Raw genomic sequence first — 17,196 nt, 5'->3', positions numbered from 1 at the left:
GCAGGAAGTCCAAACCAAGAAACTGCTCACTTAATGAACTCTGAAAAACAAGATAGAAGAGATCAGAGTCCCACTCTGTCCTTAAAAATCAAGCTGATGATGATCCAACTTCATTTCCCTAGGTTTTGTCCTAAAAAGTTCCACCACCTGCCTACAGAACCAGAGGCTGGCCACCATGTCGTTAAGAGCTGCGATTTAGGTAACGTTCTAGTGTCTGTGGGTGATACCAGAGGATTTTATTTCTGAAATTACTAATTACTGCCAATAAAGCAGATGGCTCTCCTTTCTTGCCTTTTTATTTGGACACAGGGAAACTGTAGTGATGAGAGAGAGAGAGAGAGAGAGAGAGAGAGAGAGAGAGAGAGAGAGAGAGAGGAAGAAAAAACTGAACAATATTCTGGAATCCTATGGGCCAAGCCTACTTGGAAAGGTTCAACTGGGCCTCTGAGTTCCCAGTTCTTTTTAAATAAACTGAAGATTATAAAAAATGTTACCTTTGGAATTATTGCTAGATTTAAATTAGCACATTTATCATGCTTGTGAGTAGTGTGGAATATATTTTGGAAAGAGTAAAACTCATGTATTCTGGCTCCTGTCACAAATACTAACTCTTTATCTCCCATATAAGATGTACAATCTATCAGACTCAAATAGGAGCTTCAGACTAACATGTCACTAAACTGCTCCCCTGATACCACATTCTTGCCTGCTGTAAGATATTTAGTTGTGTCTGTGCTGGGCCCACATGGTTCTGTCACTCAATACCTTGCTGTTTCAGCCTTGATATTTATTCACACATTGGGGCTTATGTGTAAAATGCTTACATAACCCTTGCTTTGCCTTTCAAGACAAGGCAAACACACTTTCTAAAGAAAGCTCTAGGCTTGCCCTTGGTCAAAAACCATGTTCGAATATTTAACAGGGCAAAACTCCTTCTGGCAAGAATTGCTCAGTAATCAGACATACATGCCTCAAGTCTATACAATAGCTCCCCCAACCAAATTACAAAGATGCTACCCTGTCCACAAAGGCTTCTTTATTCTCAATGTCATGGCAAAAGATACTTTATTTCTCAGTCATGGCATTGTATGTATTTTCACTTCCTCTGAGTCTAATGTCAAAAAATGTGGTGGCAGGGGAGCAGTTTAGTGACATCTTAACTTGAAACTCGAATCTAAGTCTGATAGGTTGCACATCACGACATACTTTTTTTTTCTTTTTTCTTTTCTTCGGAGCTGGGGACCAAACCCAGGGCCTTGCGCTTGCTAGGCAAGTGCTCTACCACTGAGCTAAATCCCCAACCACTCACAACATACTTTTTGAAACTCCATTCTCAATTTAATGGGAATAGTACATCTGTACTTATGAAGGAATGCATAGGCATAGTGTTTTCTAGAAGGCAATAGTTGTACCCCAAAGGGTCAGTATTACATCTGAAGACCATACAAACAGTTTGCTTTGAGTTTAATTGTATAGTAAGATAATGGTTAAATTTACAAAGCATTTTCCTACATCAAAATAACCTTGCGAGAAACATGGCGGTGTTATTTGTATTCACCTCATACAGTACCTAATTTTCTGAGAGTTCTTGTAGACAAAATACTTTGTTAAGTTGTTTTTCTGTAAGGATCATCCTCGTTTACGTGTGGAAAAGTAAATTAGACTACCTGTATTCTTTTTCTCAAGAGTAGTAAATGCTCCAGCTGGAAACTAATAGATAATAGAATGAAATGAGTTTCTTGCCTCTTGGTCCAGACACTAGCGTAACTAGCATTTCCTACATATAATATACACAGCAAATCATCTGCAACTCAGCAGAACAGAGTACTGCCTTCTCTCCTTGTGCTTTGATCCCCATCGGAATAGGAAAAAGCACTTGGATCTTAAGAGGTATATGTTTATGAAGTACCAACACAATGTACACAAAAGGACAATGGTAAGGTACAAACCTACATTAAGTATGGACAGAATTTATGTTGAATTACTATGACAGGCTGTATGTTACATAAGGTAAAATTACTTTCTAATAATGTATAACCATCCCATAGAGACATGCATAAGTTCTCTCAGTTATGAAAATTCTGACCACAGAGCCAACACTGACAGTCCTTGCTCCTGAATACATTGGCAGGGGTACACTGTGGTCAGAAGACTGAATTTGTGTGTGGTTCTTGGACACAAAATTATAATGCATTTACTTTTGCTTAAAATTTGACATAACAAAACACAAAGGTACATATTAGCCTTTTACTCATAATCTTTAAGTGTGGAATTACAAAGAATTTTATTTTTTTTCTCAATTTCTTTAGAAGCAATTCTTTGGGAAATCTCTCCTAAACTGGTGCCCTTTTTATTGACTGTACTGCTTTTGGCTACATCTGAGTTTTCATTAATGGAGTTATTCACTGTGATCTCTAGATAGTTTCAAGATGGCATGGGTTATGTCAAAAGGACTAGGTATTTGTGGTATTAGAGAGTTAATGTTTGAAGCTCAACTACTCAGTTTTCAGAAAACAGGACACTGAAGGCTGGCAATATATCAGTCATATATCTATCATTTTCCTTGTTCCTGATAATCATCCTATTGAACCATCCTATCTGAGGTGACAGTAAAAGTTGCAAATTTGTCACAAATTGGTTAAATGTATTAGTCATTTGAGAATAATTAAATGAATGATCACTTTCTGGGAAGCAAACTGAAACAGGATGTGTTCTTGTTAAATCTGTGATATTCCTGGAAAGCTAACACACATTCAGTGTGCACATGTATTAGAGGGGATACTCTATGGAAAGATAAGATTTTTTTTCAGATGCAGATAAAATGTTGTGAATATGTATCAATAATAGATGGTCCAAAAATATGCTATGATTTCATCTCCTTTTTAACACCTTCATGCCAAAACTTAACAGAAGCCCACAGTGAGGCTTTGCAGTCCTTTCTTTATTTGTAGTTACTCCAGAAAATTATATGTATTTGGGAAAATGTAGTGGGTAATATAAATATGAATGGAGTCTACAAATTGCTTAGTTCAGCCCTTTTGCATGTAAAATTCCCATTGCAGGGGAGATTTCTTTTAGGGGAAAAAAGTACATATGAATTACAGGGAAGAAAATATAAAATGGGTGTAGTCCCTTGCTAATTTTAGTATGAGCTATTTCCCAATTTAGACAAACAGATTTTCTTGTGGTTTTTAAAAATACTTTGCCTTTCTGTACAGCTTCTTATGCTAATGTGTTCATTGGTGCACTAGACTGTGTTTGGCCTCTTTCTTGAGATGCTGCTTTCTTTGAAATGCCACCACGCTATATCATGTATCTTCATCTGTCAAGTGCATTCTGGGATTCATCCTTATTAGTTATATGGCACTGAAATGAGAACTCCTACCAGGTCTCCAAAGAAAACTGCATCACACTGAGACAGAATTGGCATTGGTCCCAGCAGCCACTTGGATTTGATTAGAACAGATCAGGTAGAAGTCAGAGGGGTCATCAGCCTGTAAACAAGAACCGTTGTCCTTAAGGTATCAGATTCTGCATCTCATCTATTCCTATGATGAACTGATAAGAATGTCATCTGAATTCACAGACTGGTCTTGACCTTGGAGATGGAAAGATCACCCCTGAGAAATAATCTTCCAAAGAAAACTGTCTCAAGAAATTTCTTTTTTCTTGCTTTTCCCATAGACTGCCTGAGATCCACATTTTCTTCCATTAATCTCTCACTTGTAGAAATTAGTAACACAATAGAAAACAAACTGAGCAAAAGAATAAATTCCTTAATTTCAACCAAGTGTTTTTCTTTCATGTCCTAGATGCCAAGGACATGCATGTTCAATTCTGGCCTTTCATTTTAGTGGTAGGAACAAAATTCATCATTTATGATTTTTTTCAAGACACGAAAGCTGAAAAGTTTATTCTGATCATTAATCAGCCCCCTCTAATTAAGCACAGTTATATCCCATCATCATTGCTGTAATTATTGATTGATTAATCTTTCCAGTATTAATTAAAAGTCGTAATTAAACTTTCTTCTGGTCTTATTTAAGATAAAATATAATTACTATGTGAGTTCCCTATCACATGTAACATACACTGTTTGTCTCTCGGTACAGTCACATTTCAATAGTGAGGACTCACATGTGAGCACACCGAAAACAATTGCAGTAAAGTCTCTGTAAACACTCACTAAAGAGTTATGTGTATGGAAACACATAGGCTCATTGTTCAAAAAAAAAAAGAATTGAAAAGGCATTACAGAATATGCGATTTAATTAGAGGATGAGTTTCCCGCAGCACTCACACACCAATACTTAGTCTGAACAAGAAAACAATCAAATGTATAAGCCTGTAGATCCCAGTAGTGGGGAGATACTGACAAGAATCGCATTCCCTCTTTATAAATAAATGATTAGGCAGATTTAGGGTGAGACTGATGGAAAAAGAATATTGATTATCAGAGTTCTGATCATTTGAGATCTCTTAGGTTGAAGTATCTTGGTGTGCTGAGATCGATCCCAGGGCCTGTATGAAGCTAAGCCGTGTTATCCCAGTGATCTTTGTCCTCAATCTGAGAAAGATCTGCTTATGAAGGTATCATTGTTGCAGTAGACAGGATTCTTTAGGGACACAGAACTTATGGAATGTCTCTGTATACTAAAGAAATTCATTGTAATGATTTACAATCTGTAGTTCAATTAACACAACACTGGGCAGCTCTGAATGGGTTATCCAAGAATCTAGTAGCTGTTCAGTCCCACAAGTCTAATTGTTTCAGCTGGTCTTCTGTAGAAGATGGAGTTGTAAAGAAGTAGGTTCCAATAGATGTGCTGGCAAATAGAAGAAGCAGGCAAGGAACCGTGAGGATTCCTTTTCCAATGTCCTTATGTAGGTCTCCAGCAGAAGATGTAGTCTAAGTTATGTACTGTCACACCTGGATTTAGATCTTCCTTTGTCCCCAGCTGGCATTGAACTAAGAAATCTGCTTTCCTCAGTCTCTTGGGATTAAAGATACATAGTACTTTGCCTGGGCCTACGATTTTCCTGAGGCCACTATGGCTGAAGATCTCCATTTCATGATCCTGGTCAGAAGTCTATGTCGTCCAGCTTCAAGATCTGGATTGAAGTTCTACTTTCCATATCTGGCTTGTAGTTCATTCCAGATAGAGTCAAGCTGACAACTAGAAGTTCCACCATTTCATAGGCTGGAAATTGTCCATATTATACAGGTTACAAGAGTGTTCCATTTCAATAATCTCCATCCTCACACCAGAGGCTGTGTCAACTTTCATGGAATGAAACCTACAGTGGGACCTATTCACAAGGGGAAACTGCAAAATAATCTATGCAGTGAACTTCCAGTTTCAAGAAACTACTCACCATTTTTTTGTACAACATTACTAAAATCCAGTTCGTACCAGGAGCTGTTTTCAGCAAAGGTGAATTACGATAGGAGGGGATTGAAGGTTTTGGATTACCACCCTGAAGCCTACGTGACTGCGTTTCACAAACTCAGTTGTTTTCTAAAGCTAAAGGTATGTTTCTGCAAGAAAAATTAACATAAGACATCATATAACAATATTCTTTAAATATACTTTATTCAACTTAGGGAAGAATGAGACTAGAAGGAAGGGAGGAAGGAAGGAAGGAAGAGGAAAGCGAGGGATAAAGGGAGGATAGGGAGAGAAAAAAGAAGAAAGGAAGAAAGGAAAGAAAGGAAGGAAGAAAAGAGGAGAAAAATCAGAAACAAAAAGAGAAACAGAAGTCTATATTTTTAAAACCCTAACCAAAACCTTAGGAATTATGAAGCACACAAGAAGGGACCTCAAAATACTGAAAGCTATTGAACAAACAAGGCCATTTTGCAGAGACGCTCTGCCTCTTCAAAACAAAACAATACAAAACAAAAAACAAACAAAGAAACAAAGCCAACCAAACAAACAACAATAAAAAACCACTCAACAACAACAACAACAAAATCAAGCCATGTATTCAGCCTGATCAAGGCATCGCCAATAAAAATGAAGTGAAAATTATTGCTATACAAATGCCACTTGCTGTGAACTCAGTCACCCAGACTGCTGAATATACACACCCAGTTCCTGGCTTCCTGGTGTGAGAAAATCCTACAATTTCAGGATTTTTTTTATTAAGGCAAACACAGCCTATTCTCCATTTTATCTTCACTTTCATATCCACAGATTAATAGAAAGAAAGATCAAAATATTCAGCCAAACATTGTGTTTGTACTGAAGACGTATGTATTTTGTTCTTATCATCAGATTACATGTATATTACACTTATACTGTAACCTGGAGCAACCTGGAGGCCAATTGAAATGTCAAGATGCTCTTAGATCACATTCAAACAATTCGCCACTCTGCAACAGGGATTTGAATATCTGCGGACTCTAGAATATATGCAAAGCATCTTGAACTTACTACCCCAACACTTTCCACATTGCACCAATATTCACACTGTTAATTTCCACCAAGCCATGAACAAGGACATATCCCTTTGTCCATACAGTCCTTAATTGCTTTCATCATTGCTTTGTAATTGTTTTATACAGAAAATAAAAAAAAATTGAATAGTGATTCAGTGAACTTTCAAGTATTTATTTTTCTATTATCAGAAATGAACTTTTTAGTATGATTAAAACATATAAATAGTAAGTTCATCATACATTCTAAGATTTCTATTGAACCAATGCATTTTGCAAGTTTAACTAGCTGTATGTGCAAGACAGCATATTTTGGCCAGAAGAAACTGTAACTGTGAAGCAAGTTTTATTCATCTGGAAATGACCCCTTGAAGGAAGAATGGTAGAAAACTAATATACTTGGCAAATGCTGAGTTTCAGAAATTAAATTCGTCATTACCTTTGGTCTTTGCAACAAATTTAAGTGAAAATACCAATTTTATAAATGATGAATGTGACTCAAGAGAGAGTCAAAGATTCAACCAAAACTTATTAAATGTTTAGTATGCCATAACATTAATAACACTCTCGAGAAATGGCCAAGAATCTACTTGTGGATAGTTATGAAATAACCTATGACATTTAAATGTCAGGATGTCCATTAGTATCTGGTGACTCAAGCTAGATTTCCTAAACTCTAAAGCATGAAATCTCTGCTTCTGTATCTGCAACCTGAGAGGAAATTACATCAGTATGGTTACTTAAGAACTGTTGGCCTGACTGAACCACCAACTGAAGAGCCAGCATGGGCTAAGCCTAGACCCCCTACACATATGTAGCCAATGTGCTGCTTGGTCTCTATGCAGGTCTCCCAACACGTGGAGCAGGGGTTGTCCCTCAATCTGATACCTGCCTTCCTGTGAATCCTGTTCCCCTAACTGGGCCACCTTGTCTGGCCTAACTGGGAGAGGACGCAGTGAGTTATGCAGTGACTTGATGTGTGTGTTTTGGGGAGAGGTGAGGCTCCCATTCTCAAAGGAAAAGGGAAGAGAGGAATAGAGGGAAGATCTGAGTGATGGGGTTCTGTGAGGAAAGGGACAGCTGATATTGGGATGTAAAGAGAGTAAATAGATATATTTTTTAAAAAGATCTGTTAGTCCATAGTATAGTAGGTCCACTGTGGCTAGTGTGCAAACCACAAAGCCAATGTTGTATCATTTCAACTCATGCTTCTCTTAATTTCCTGGCTGTTGGTCACAGTTTGGGTTATGCTCCTGATCACAGTGTTATCATCTACTGATGTTATCACCTACCTAATCTCCTCATATCTCTCTGTTTCACATGTGACTGGATTTTCCTACTTGACAAAAACTTTGAAATTCTACAGGCTAAACTCTGGTGCTAGGATGAGGAAAAAACAGTCCAGAGAGGGTTAAGGTCTTGCCTGTGCTAGCTCTGCTAATTACTGACATAATCCGGTCTCCAGACTCTGGTTCAGAGCACTCTCTACCCCTCCACATTGTCCCTCAAGCTAACATTTGCCCTACATTTTGAGCACGGTTGTCATGAGGATCAAATACGATTAAATAGGGGGAAGTGTTTTAGAAGTGCAAAATTATGCACAAGAGCAAAACCTTACTATTAATGGGCTTCCTACATGACGTCTTTGGTTAGAAATGGAGATGTTATTTGAAGCGTCTTTAATTTTTAATTTTTTATGCATATGTAGATGCTATGATGTACTTTCCAGTTCACGCTGAGAATGGCAAGTGTTGTAAAGTAGTTTGCAATGTGCCTTTCCTTACATCGTATGATGCTCTACCATGAATACAGGTTACTTGATGCTTAGAAGCAAGAATCACAGGAAGAGAATACAAAATGCAGAAAAGCGAAGAGGCTAGGACATAGGTGTTAAGCTTTCTGGACAGAAGAATATTCATTTTAATCCCTCTGGAATGTTCTATGAGCCAGGCAGGTTTTGAACCAATGACATTACAGTCAGATGCTCAAGAGGGATCCTATCCACCTAAACAGATTATTTTACAAAGCTGTTCTTGAATATGTTGTATATGTCTTTGTGTCTGTGTTGGGATATGATATATGCAGGCTTTGTACATGTGTATTAGAGGTGTAGTGTAGGATTGATACACACACACACACACACACACATGCTCCTGCATAGACTCAACTATATTTTTTACATAGGTGCTAAGAATCTGAAATCAGTTTCTTATGCTCACTCAGTAAGCACTTACTTCCTTAAGGAGAATCCTCCTTGCTGTCTCCAGTGTTTAGAGAAGAGTCCCTAACAGGAAGCATGGGTTTCTCTGTACCTCAGAACCACTATGCTCATGATATTGGTTGGGGCAGAGAACATGAGAGAAACTGTTTTCTGTTCTTGCCGAAGTGGGAACAAGGTCCTGCAGTCCCATGCACCGCTCCGTGAACTATGTACTAAGGCAGATACCTGTCAGCCTGGTCTCTCCTTGGTGCTATGTGGTATCCAAGTGAATTCTGCACATCACTAGGAGAGTTGATTGAAGGAGGGGGTACAGAAAGAGTAACACAACTTCCAGCCGGGAAGTGAGCCCTCTCTTGATTATGCCAGCTACTTCTATATGAATTCTTACTTTCTGATCTATAGGCAGCTCTTCTAAGACCAGCCCAGGTGAGTCATGGACACTCAAAAGGAGTCTATGTTAAGAGGTCCACCATACAGACCCATATTTTATCTCAAATGGTAGATTTTAATCACTAAATGGAGGGGGGTGTGCAATTGCGTTTAATATAAAGCACCTGAGAAACCATAGAAGAATGCAGTTTGGAAATATTTTCTAAGAGATTCAGGAATGAAAGCTGCAGATATTACCAAAATCACAGTCTCTTCACCTATAGGCCTCTGCCTGTCATGGGGATCTAATGCTTGAGTATGTAGCTCTCCCTTGTTTTAAGCTGGCTTTTGAGACCTATTTCTCCTCCGTGCTTGTTATGCACTGCAGCACTGGACACATGCTGCTGCTGTGCGTTGTCATTTTATGAGTGATTAATATATCCCACTAACTTACTGCCGCTTGCTGATGCCAGAACATAGATCCCATCCAGTCTAAAATAGAGTTGAGAAAATTTCCAAGTCGAAGCCAGAAGGAAGCAAGCGCTTATACTCATTGTTTTTCTTTGCCGTTAATGGCAGATTTGCAAGGTGGCGGCCAAATCACATGCATTTGGGCTGAGGATGCCCATCCCAGGAAATGAAAGAAATCCTTTCAATCTTTCTAGTCTTTAAAAGAGTCCTTGCAGGCTTTATGTTTGGAAATTAATGGGACTTTATGCTGTCCTTCATAGCGAGTCACAGACAGGTTGTGTCTAGTACCTTGTATCTCATGACTTCCGGGAGCTCATAACATCGGGTTTGTGCACTGAAGCCAGAAGGTCCAGACTTAAGACATTGCCCTGCTGCTTACTGGCCCTATGCATGTCTAACCCTCCATTTCATTGCCTGTAAAGTGAGCGGATGCTTGCTCTACCCCACTCGTAAAGTTTTATAGGCTCAAATAAAATAATGAATGTGGAAGCACTTACCATAGTTAAGCACTTACCTCAGTTATTAGGACCATGAACTTTGGATTCCGATATGGCTTAAATACTTACATGTCATCACCAGTTGTATAACTATTGAAAAATATAACTTTTGTCTGTTTCTGTTAGTGCTCACATCTTTGGAGAGAAATAATGCCTTGCTTCATATACTTGTTTTTAAAGATGAACATATAATATCAAAAAATGTGAGAGAATAAATATTGATAAGCATTAACTATTTAGTTAGTGGGCTGGTTTTGAATTATTGCTTATTTACAAATGAACACACACCAGGTTTTTGAAGTATCATCAGCATAAATAAAACAAACGGCTGTACAGACCCAGAACCAATATCTTATTCAGGGGCTGTGCACTGACTGAGGATCAAATTCCAGTGCATCTCGCAAGTTTCCCCTGTGAGATGGTATCCACGCATGTGTGGAGAAACAGCCGGGACCAAACTGGCATTTAAAATTGGGATCTTTTCTCCTTCACACATTTTACAAAGGTCTCTGTGCCTTGAACGTTCAAACCAGTTATTGTATGTTATATAAAAGGTCTCAGACACCACAACAGACATATCTGTGTGTGAGTGTGTGTGTGTGTGTGTGTGTGTATTAAAATCTCATTATCAGAAAGTTAAAGGGAGGGGTTGCTTTATGAACATAAATATAGGATAGAACAGTTGCCAATAGCTGTTTCCTAGAAGGTTACTGTGTCATACTATCTGACTGGACTATAAACAGTAAACACTATGGTTTAAACTTTGAGCCGCTGGCTAAAGCCATTGCAAAGGGTAAAGTTGTCCAGTCCAACAACACATGACCTCTGACACAGCGTGAACCCACTGTCTAAAGTTCACTGTTAAGTTTTATACTGCACCTCTGACATGCCTCATAACAACTTCTATAGCAGCATAACAAATTAGTGTGTTAATTTAAATTGATTTCTCTTTTAATAGTACTCTAGGTGTGAACACACTTTCAAGTTCAAGTTCAAGGGGGCACTGATAACTTTCTACCAATATTGCCCTGCTGGTCACATGTCTGGGTTTCCGTCTTCACTTCCCAACCATGGAAAATCTAATGTTAACCATGCATCTATTCACGTCTATGAGTATTCATATTATCTTCTCCATGAAAGTGATGGGTAAGCTTGCCATTACCTGTTTTGAAACTTCTGAAATTAAAACTGAATTATTTACATTCCTTCCATTCATTCCAGAGTTTCTGTCCTGGTAGATTTATTTAGCTGTCACTTGCCAACTGTGGTGTTACTTTTCTCTGTTTCTGGGCTCGTTTTAATCAACTCGATAGTACTGCCTTGTAGAAGAAAATATTATAATTAGATCAGCTTTTCTCGAATCGATGTATTGAAAAGTCAGTGATGACTTCTGCCATGCAAATTCCATCATAGATGAAACTAAGAAAACATGTAAGTTCTTAGCAGCTGTAAGTTCACTCTGATGTTCTTTCTAGTTTTAACCATGCTTTTCTACTCCATCAATGGCAAGAACATTTTATGTTACTTCTCAACTGTCTCTGACCATGTACAGAAAATAAAGCTTAAAGCTTTTCCTTCTTCAAAAAAATTAAGGTCTAAGATAAAGGACAAGACTGTAGGAGATTAGGGACAATTTAAATGACACCTGGCCAAGACTCCACCACAACTTCAAGCAGACACACAACAATACTAAAAGGGTAAATAATTTGATTATAATCACAATGTTTTATTTTTTGACATTTTCCCCTTCATCTTTCAAAAAAAAAAACACCACATCAAGTATTCTTTGCGCCTCTATGCTTAATATCAGAAACTCTCTACAGTAAGAGATCTCACTTAATTGTTGCCCCACCATGGTGGTGGATCCTCTTGGCAGGTCCTGCAGGGTGCAGTGTGGAAAAGAACTTCTGTGGCTCCTAAAAGGAACTCTTGCAGTTGGCCTTTCAACAAATGAACTCAGTTTTCTTCCTGTAGAATGAAATATCCTTCAGGAATGGCTGAGTAAATGACCCTGAAAGTCAAACGATCAAGGATTTCACTATTCATTTGAACTCTGACCTGGTAAAGACCAAAAGATCACCCACCACAACATGAATCTGATCTTATAATCACACCGATATGATGCTAGAACAATTGTTAACTATTTGTTTGTGTAACACACACACAAACACACACACACACTAAGCTATTTAAGGAAGGATGAAGGGTCTTGTGCTCACTTTTCTGTGTGCTGTGAATACAAAGATGAATTCGATGGTCCTTGTATCCTAGTGATTAATGAAAGATTTTTTTTTTAAATTTAGCTGACTTCGGAGATAACATATTAAAAAGAAAAGGTTATAGATTATTTCTCCACCTATCTCAGGAACATCTGTATTTTAAAAGTAAAATTTAGTAAAATAAAATGCTTATCTTAAAGGCAAATATAATAATGAGGGTTCTGAGAAACATACCCAACAGCAAAAATCAGACCAATGGTTTCATGTGACTCAGCTTCACCACACTGAAAGGGTTAAAACCAACTCAGCAGATGTTTTCCACAATCAACTAAGGGTTTGCTGCTTTAGTTGTCTGCACATCAAATTTTACAGTGTGTTTATATTAAGGATCAGACTTAGCCGAGAGCAGCCATGTATACAACCAAAATTCCTTGAAAATTTGTGACTAAGGTCTACTTGAGTTCATATATATATATATATATATATATATATATATATATATATATTTGAAAAATTAAAACATAAATGAATAAACATATTTTCATAATTTATAATTAATTATAATGTAAAATGTTTATGTTTAAAAGTCAGACAGTGGCAATGATATTATCATGTTGATATTTTTAATGGGAACAAGTGAAAGGTTTGAGTGCCTCTAGGCCTGAATCTGTAAGCCATTTTCTGCCACATAATATTTACCACAATGTAATTAAAACTTGGTGAAGAGACAGGTCATATAAAGAGGAAAAATGACCCTATGATGAAAAAAAACAAATGTGACAAGAGCAGCATGGTTGATTTAGACAGATAATTGCAAGTCTGAACTTCATCAATCACAACGAAAGCTTCTTGTCCTGCCTTGTGGTTCCACAGCATTGCCTACAACATCAGATCTCAAATAAATGTCTATTGACTCAATGAGAACATTAATATCCAAAGTTGTGCGTGAAGATTGGGAATAGGAATGGTGTTTTCCTTGAGTATGACAGCTGGTAAGAAATGAGTTGTGGTGATCATAATTTCTGATACCATTTCCACCATAGCCTGAGAGTCAACAGTGGCTTTTGGGAGTCAGATATTGAAAGGAGAATCACATTACTTCACCATTATAATTTCAAGAACTTTTGACTTTTCCTCAAGGTTAACTTCACCTTTGTTAAAGGCGTCATATCATATTTCTGAAGGCACTTAGCGTAATACAAAAGCAGCTAAATTTTTCACTTATTTAGTCAGATTTGGGGAAAAAAATCAAATGATTATGTTTACAATGGAATGGTGTGTGGTGTTACTGTTCAAAATATGGATATAAACTGAAATAACAGTGTACATCAGAGACATTTGATGATGCACAGATCACGTGCTTAACTAGAGCTCCCAGTAATTTCTAGTTTTGTCTCCCATTTGCTTCCCTCTCTTTTTCTATCAAATCATATGCAAGTTTTACAGATTTATGTCATTGCTAACTAGGCTTATCAGTTTTGAAAAATAAGCTAACTTATATTCTGAAAACAAGACAGACTGTTTCTAAAATATAATTCGGTAATAACTTGTAGGAAACTCTTCAGATAGATAAGGTGATTTCCATTTGGTTGCCAGTGCTGTGAAATAACACGCTCTCAATGACTCTTTGGAACTTACAGGGCCGTAGGAGGATGCAGAGAGATGGTGGGGTCTCACTGTTTCAGGCTTACAAAGTCCTGAGGAATGACTCATAAATACTGCAGTTTTGAGTTATTATGTCGGGTAAGCAGGGTTTTATGCAGACAGGTTCTTCCCTCCATCCTTCATATCAAAAAACTTCTGTGGTTTGTTTCTCTGCCTATCTATGAAATAGATTGAGCCTTTTCATGTTCTTTAAAAAAATGGCTTGCTTTCCCCTCTCCTGCACATCAGTTCACACAGAGGCTACATTCCTGAAGTTCAGAGAGGGATTTTTTTCCCAGCATCTCTATCTGCCACACAGACCTCTCACAGCTCAGGAAGAGACAGTCCTCAATGCACTGCCAGGCTTTGAACACTGTCTGAATAGCTCCTGTCAGTCAGGAGCCTGCATTTCATGTTTCGGATTTTTCCCAGGGGGCTTTGATGTTAATCCATTTCATACTTCTAACACATCTGTTCTTCTTCAGGCTTTCTTATCTTTTCTGAACATTCAAATATATATATGCAGAAAAAGAAACTTAGGCTGTCATTGTTCACTTTCTGAAGGGAGACTTCAATGACGAACAGCTGCCTCACCTCACTGATACGTAGTTTTAATCACAGAAGGTGCAGGGAGTGATCCAGAATGCATCTACCATTTAGTAACCCTCCATTAATATTGGTTATCCTGTGACTTGAAACAATTAAGGAAACCACATAATTGTGCTGTACAGTCTAGCAAATATATCTCACATTTTTTATCATATGCCTAAGTTTGCTAAGATGCCAAGCAAATGCAAAATGAATGGTGATGGGTAAAAAAAAAAGTGCTGTCCTTCTTAACATCTCATCTCGTGGGTACACTAGGAAAAGCAGTTAAAATATTAAGTAGTCATGTTAAAGTCTTAAAAAGTAGTTTACTTTCCTGACAAATCCAATTGTCCATGCAATCTGAATTAGTCTTAAAAATAATGTTTCCATTGATTGCCAATCATAAAAAGATAGAGAGAAACAATGACTTTAGAATACCAGAAGCTTTAGTGAAGAGAGGAACAAGGTCAACCAGTAAAATCTCATTTCAGCTAGAAGCTGAGGAGGCTATGGAAGAAAACATCGCAATCACGAATTTTACCTAGAATTAGTGGGGTACCTTTTCTCTTTGAAAACCTAATGTTGTTAAGATAAATAAGTAGGACTTATTTTCATCCACAGCAGACTTTCAATTTGGTAAAAGAAAAATAGAAAATTCGAACTAGTAATATATATGATGAACTATACATTAGTAGGGTAAAGTAAATTAATATTGAGGTACTTGGTATTTTTTACATATTCCTTCAATCCTATCCTTTTGTTAAAATAACTGCTCTTATCTGAATAAAATAAAAAGAACAGCTCTAGAAAATGCTACAAAATGCCATATTAGATCTATTACATGGAATTTAATGAAGACCATTGTCAACGTTATCAGGCATTCTTCTCCTTTTATTGAGGGAGGCACGACAGAACTTAATCTATAAACTTCTGTGCATAATGGCTCTTAGTCACCACAGAATCTCATCATTAAGCATACAGGCTACAATTAGACGTGTGCTTTGTACAAACTCCTGTCCAGAATTAAAAGTGAATGAAAGAAAGTGACACATTGAGTGGTGCTCTTAATTGAAATGCAAAACCAGAGGTTGAATGGCATTTATTTTTTCAGATTGGCATAAGGGCCAGATTTTTACCAAGAAAGAAAGTTTAAAACATGATACGTTTTAGAGTAATGTGGGAAAGTTCTCCAATAATGGGAATCCAGGATAGGATCTATTTTAACCTGTCCATGATAGAGGAGCTTAATTATCCACAGAATGCTGGAGTAACAATTCTAACTGGGCAAAATAATTATACAGAATAACATGGAGTGACTGGGTATAAGGTACATGATGGGTTGTCTTCTAGAATCATTATGGTTATTCTTGTATAGAATATTGTATGCATTTAAAGGAACAACTATCATCCACTACAAAGTATACACTCAAGGATACAGTGTCTCCATTGACTTTAGGGAGAAAACTGCTGCAAACTGAACTGTCTTTTGTTTGTTTCTTTGTTTGTTTTGTAAATATTAGATAATAAAAGGAGGCTATGAATTTAAAATCTTGATTCTAAGATTTCATCTATTGCCCTAATTTATCCCAGGCACTCTTGATATTTAAACTTTGGGCTATTACTGTCTTAAAAACACAAATCAACCAAAGTGATGAACATTTGAAACTATAATATCAATTATCTGTATGGGGGAAATGTTGACAAAATAAGATGTTGGATTATACAATGCCACAACCCCACAAGTACACATAATGTTAAAGTCTAGATTTCAAACATGCGAGGTGCTCATTTGTTCTTTCCTTGTGGTCCTGAGGCAGCGTTACTTTTGCATGGCCTTTAACAACTCCACTATGAGCAGATTCTCTAAACCTTAGAAAGGATACTAGGAATCTTGAATCCGTGAACCTGCTGTTTTGGTCAGCTAATTCTACCCTAACCTTTGTCAGCTAATAGGTAAACAAAACAATGGGAAGTCTGAAATATTAAATGAGAACCTGAGTTATCTTCAACCCCGTTAGCGTCCTGTATTGTTGAGCAGTGTTTCCAGTAAATGAGAATTCTAAGTAGAACAAAACATTAAAGAAACCAAAACATAAAGATACTAATCATACAGATTGTCCAACTCAGGCACTTAAATTACCACTCCTGCTGGATAGTTGCTACCATACCTCTGTAATCCATGTCCCTTTACAAGGCTATTCAAGCCATAACACACGACAGGCTGTGCATTGTTCCACTATTTATAAGGTGCCTTGGGTCATGTTACATGGCATAAGACTAAAGGCAGAATGACTTAAACCACAGAAGAAGTGCAATAACCCCTAACAAATGCACAGCCCGGAGAAGCTCATTGCTGTTATGAAATAAAATTCATACATTAAACTAAGAAGAATTGTCAGACCCAGAGCACTTATTGGAAATAATAAACATGTCTGTCTATCCATAAATGCATTCTCCCAGCCTATAGGCTTTAGAATAACTGTGCCAGTACTGAAGATTATCAGCTGTGACTGAGACACAGACTGCATCAATCCTGCTAGTGTCAGACATCTCTGAATATGGCTATAAATGCCCATTGTACTCACCCATTTAGAATAGAGGGCTTCCTTTCATATCTTGTTACTGCTTCCTGCCTGGTTTGATTTAGGAAGACCCATTGGAGCAGGAGAAAAGTATCATATCTACATGGGAAAAAAGGGGGTCGGTAGCATATAGTCCAAGTAGACTTAAGAGAGGATGCAGTCCTGA

At 37.5% G+C, this 17,196-nt stretch overlaps 1 long non-coding RNA gene across 1 annotated transcript; it reads right to left on the bottom strand.

Annotated features, from left to right (window-relative positions):
- Window positions 1-323: 323 nt before the first annotated feature.
- On the bottom strand, window positions 324-12,624 carry LOC134483002 (uncharacterized). Its single transcript, XR_010059789.1, has 2 exons — window positions 11,834-12,624; window positions 324-11,316 (listed from the first exon to the last, which is right to left on the bottom strand). It is a non-coding gene; the product is annotated as an uncharacterized LOC134483002 (long non-coding RNA).
- Window positions 12,625-17,196: the final 4,572 nt, after the last annotated feature.

This window comes from Rattus norvegicus, chromosome 18, assembly GCF_036323735.1.
Source record: "Rattus norvegicus strain BN/NHsdMcwi chromosome 18, GRCr8, whole genome shotgun sequence".
Lineage (NCBI taxonomy): Eukaryota > Metazoa > Chordata > Mammalia > Rodentia > Muridae > Rattus > Rattus norvegicus.
Note: the sequence above shows the minus strand (reverse complement) of the source record. Positions and strands in the feature narration are given on the sequence as shown.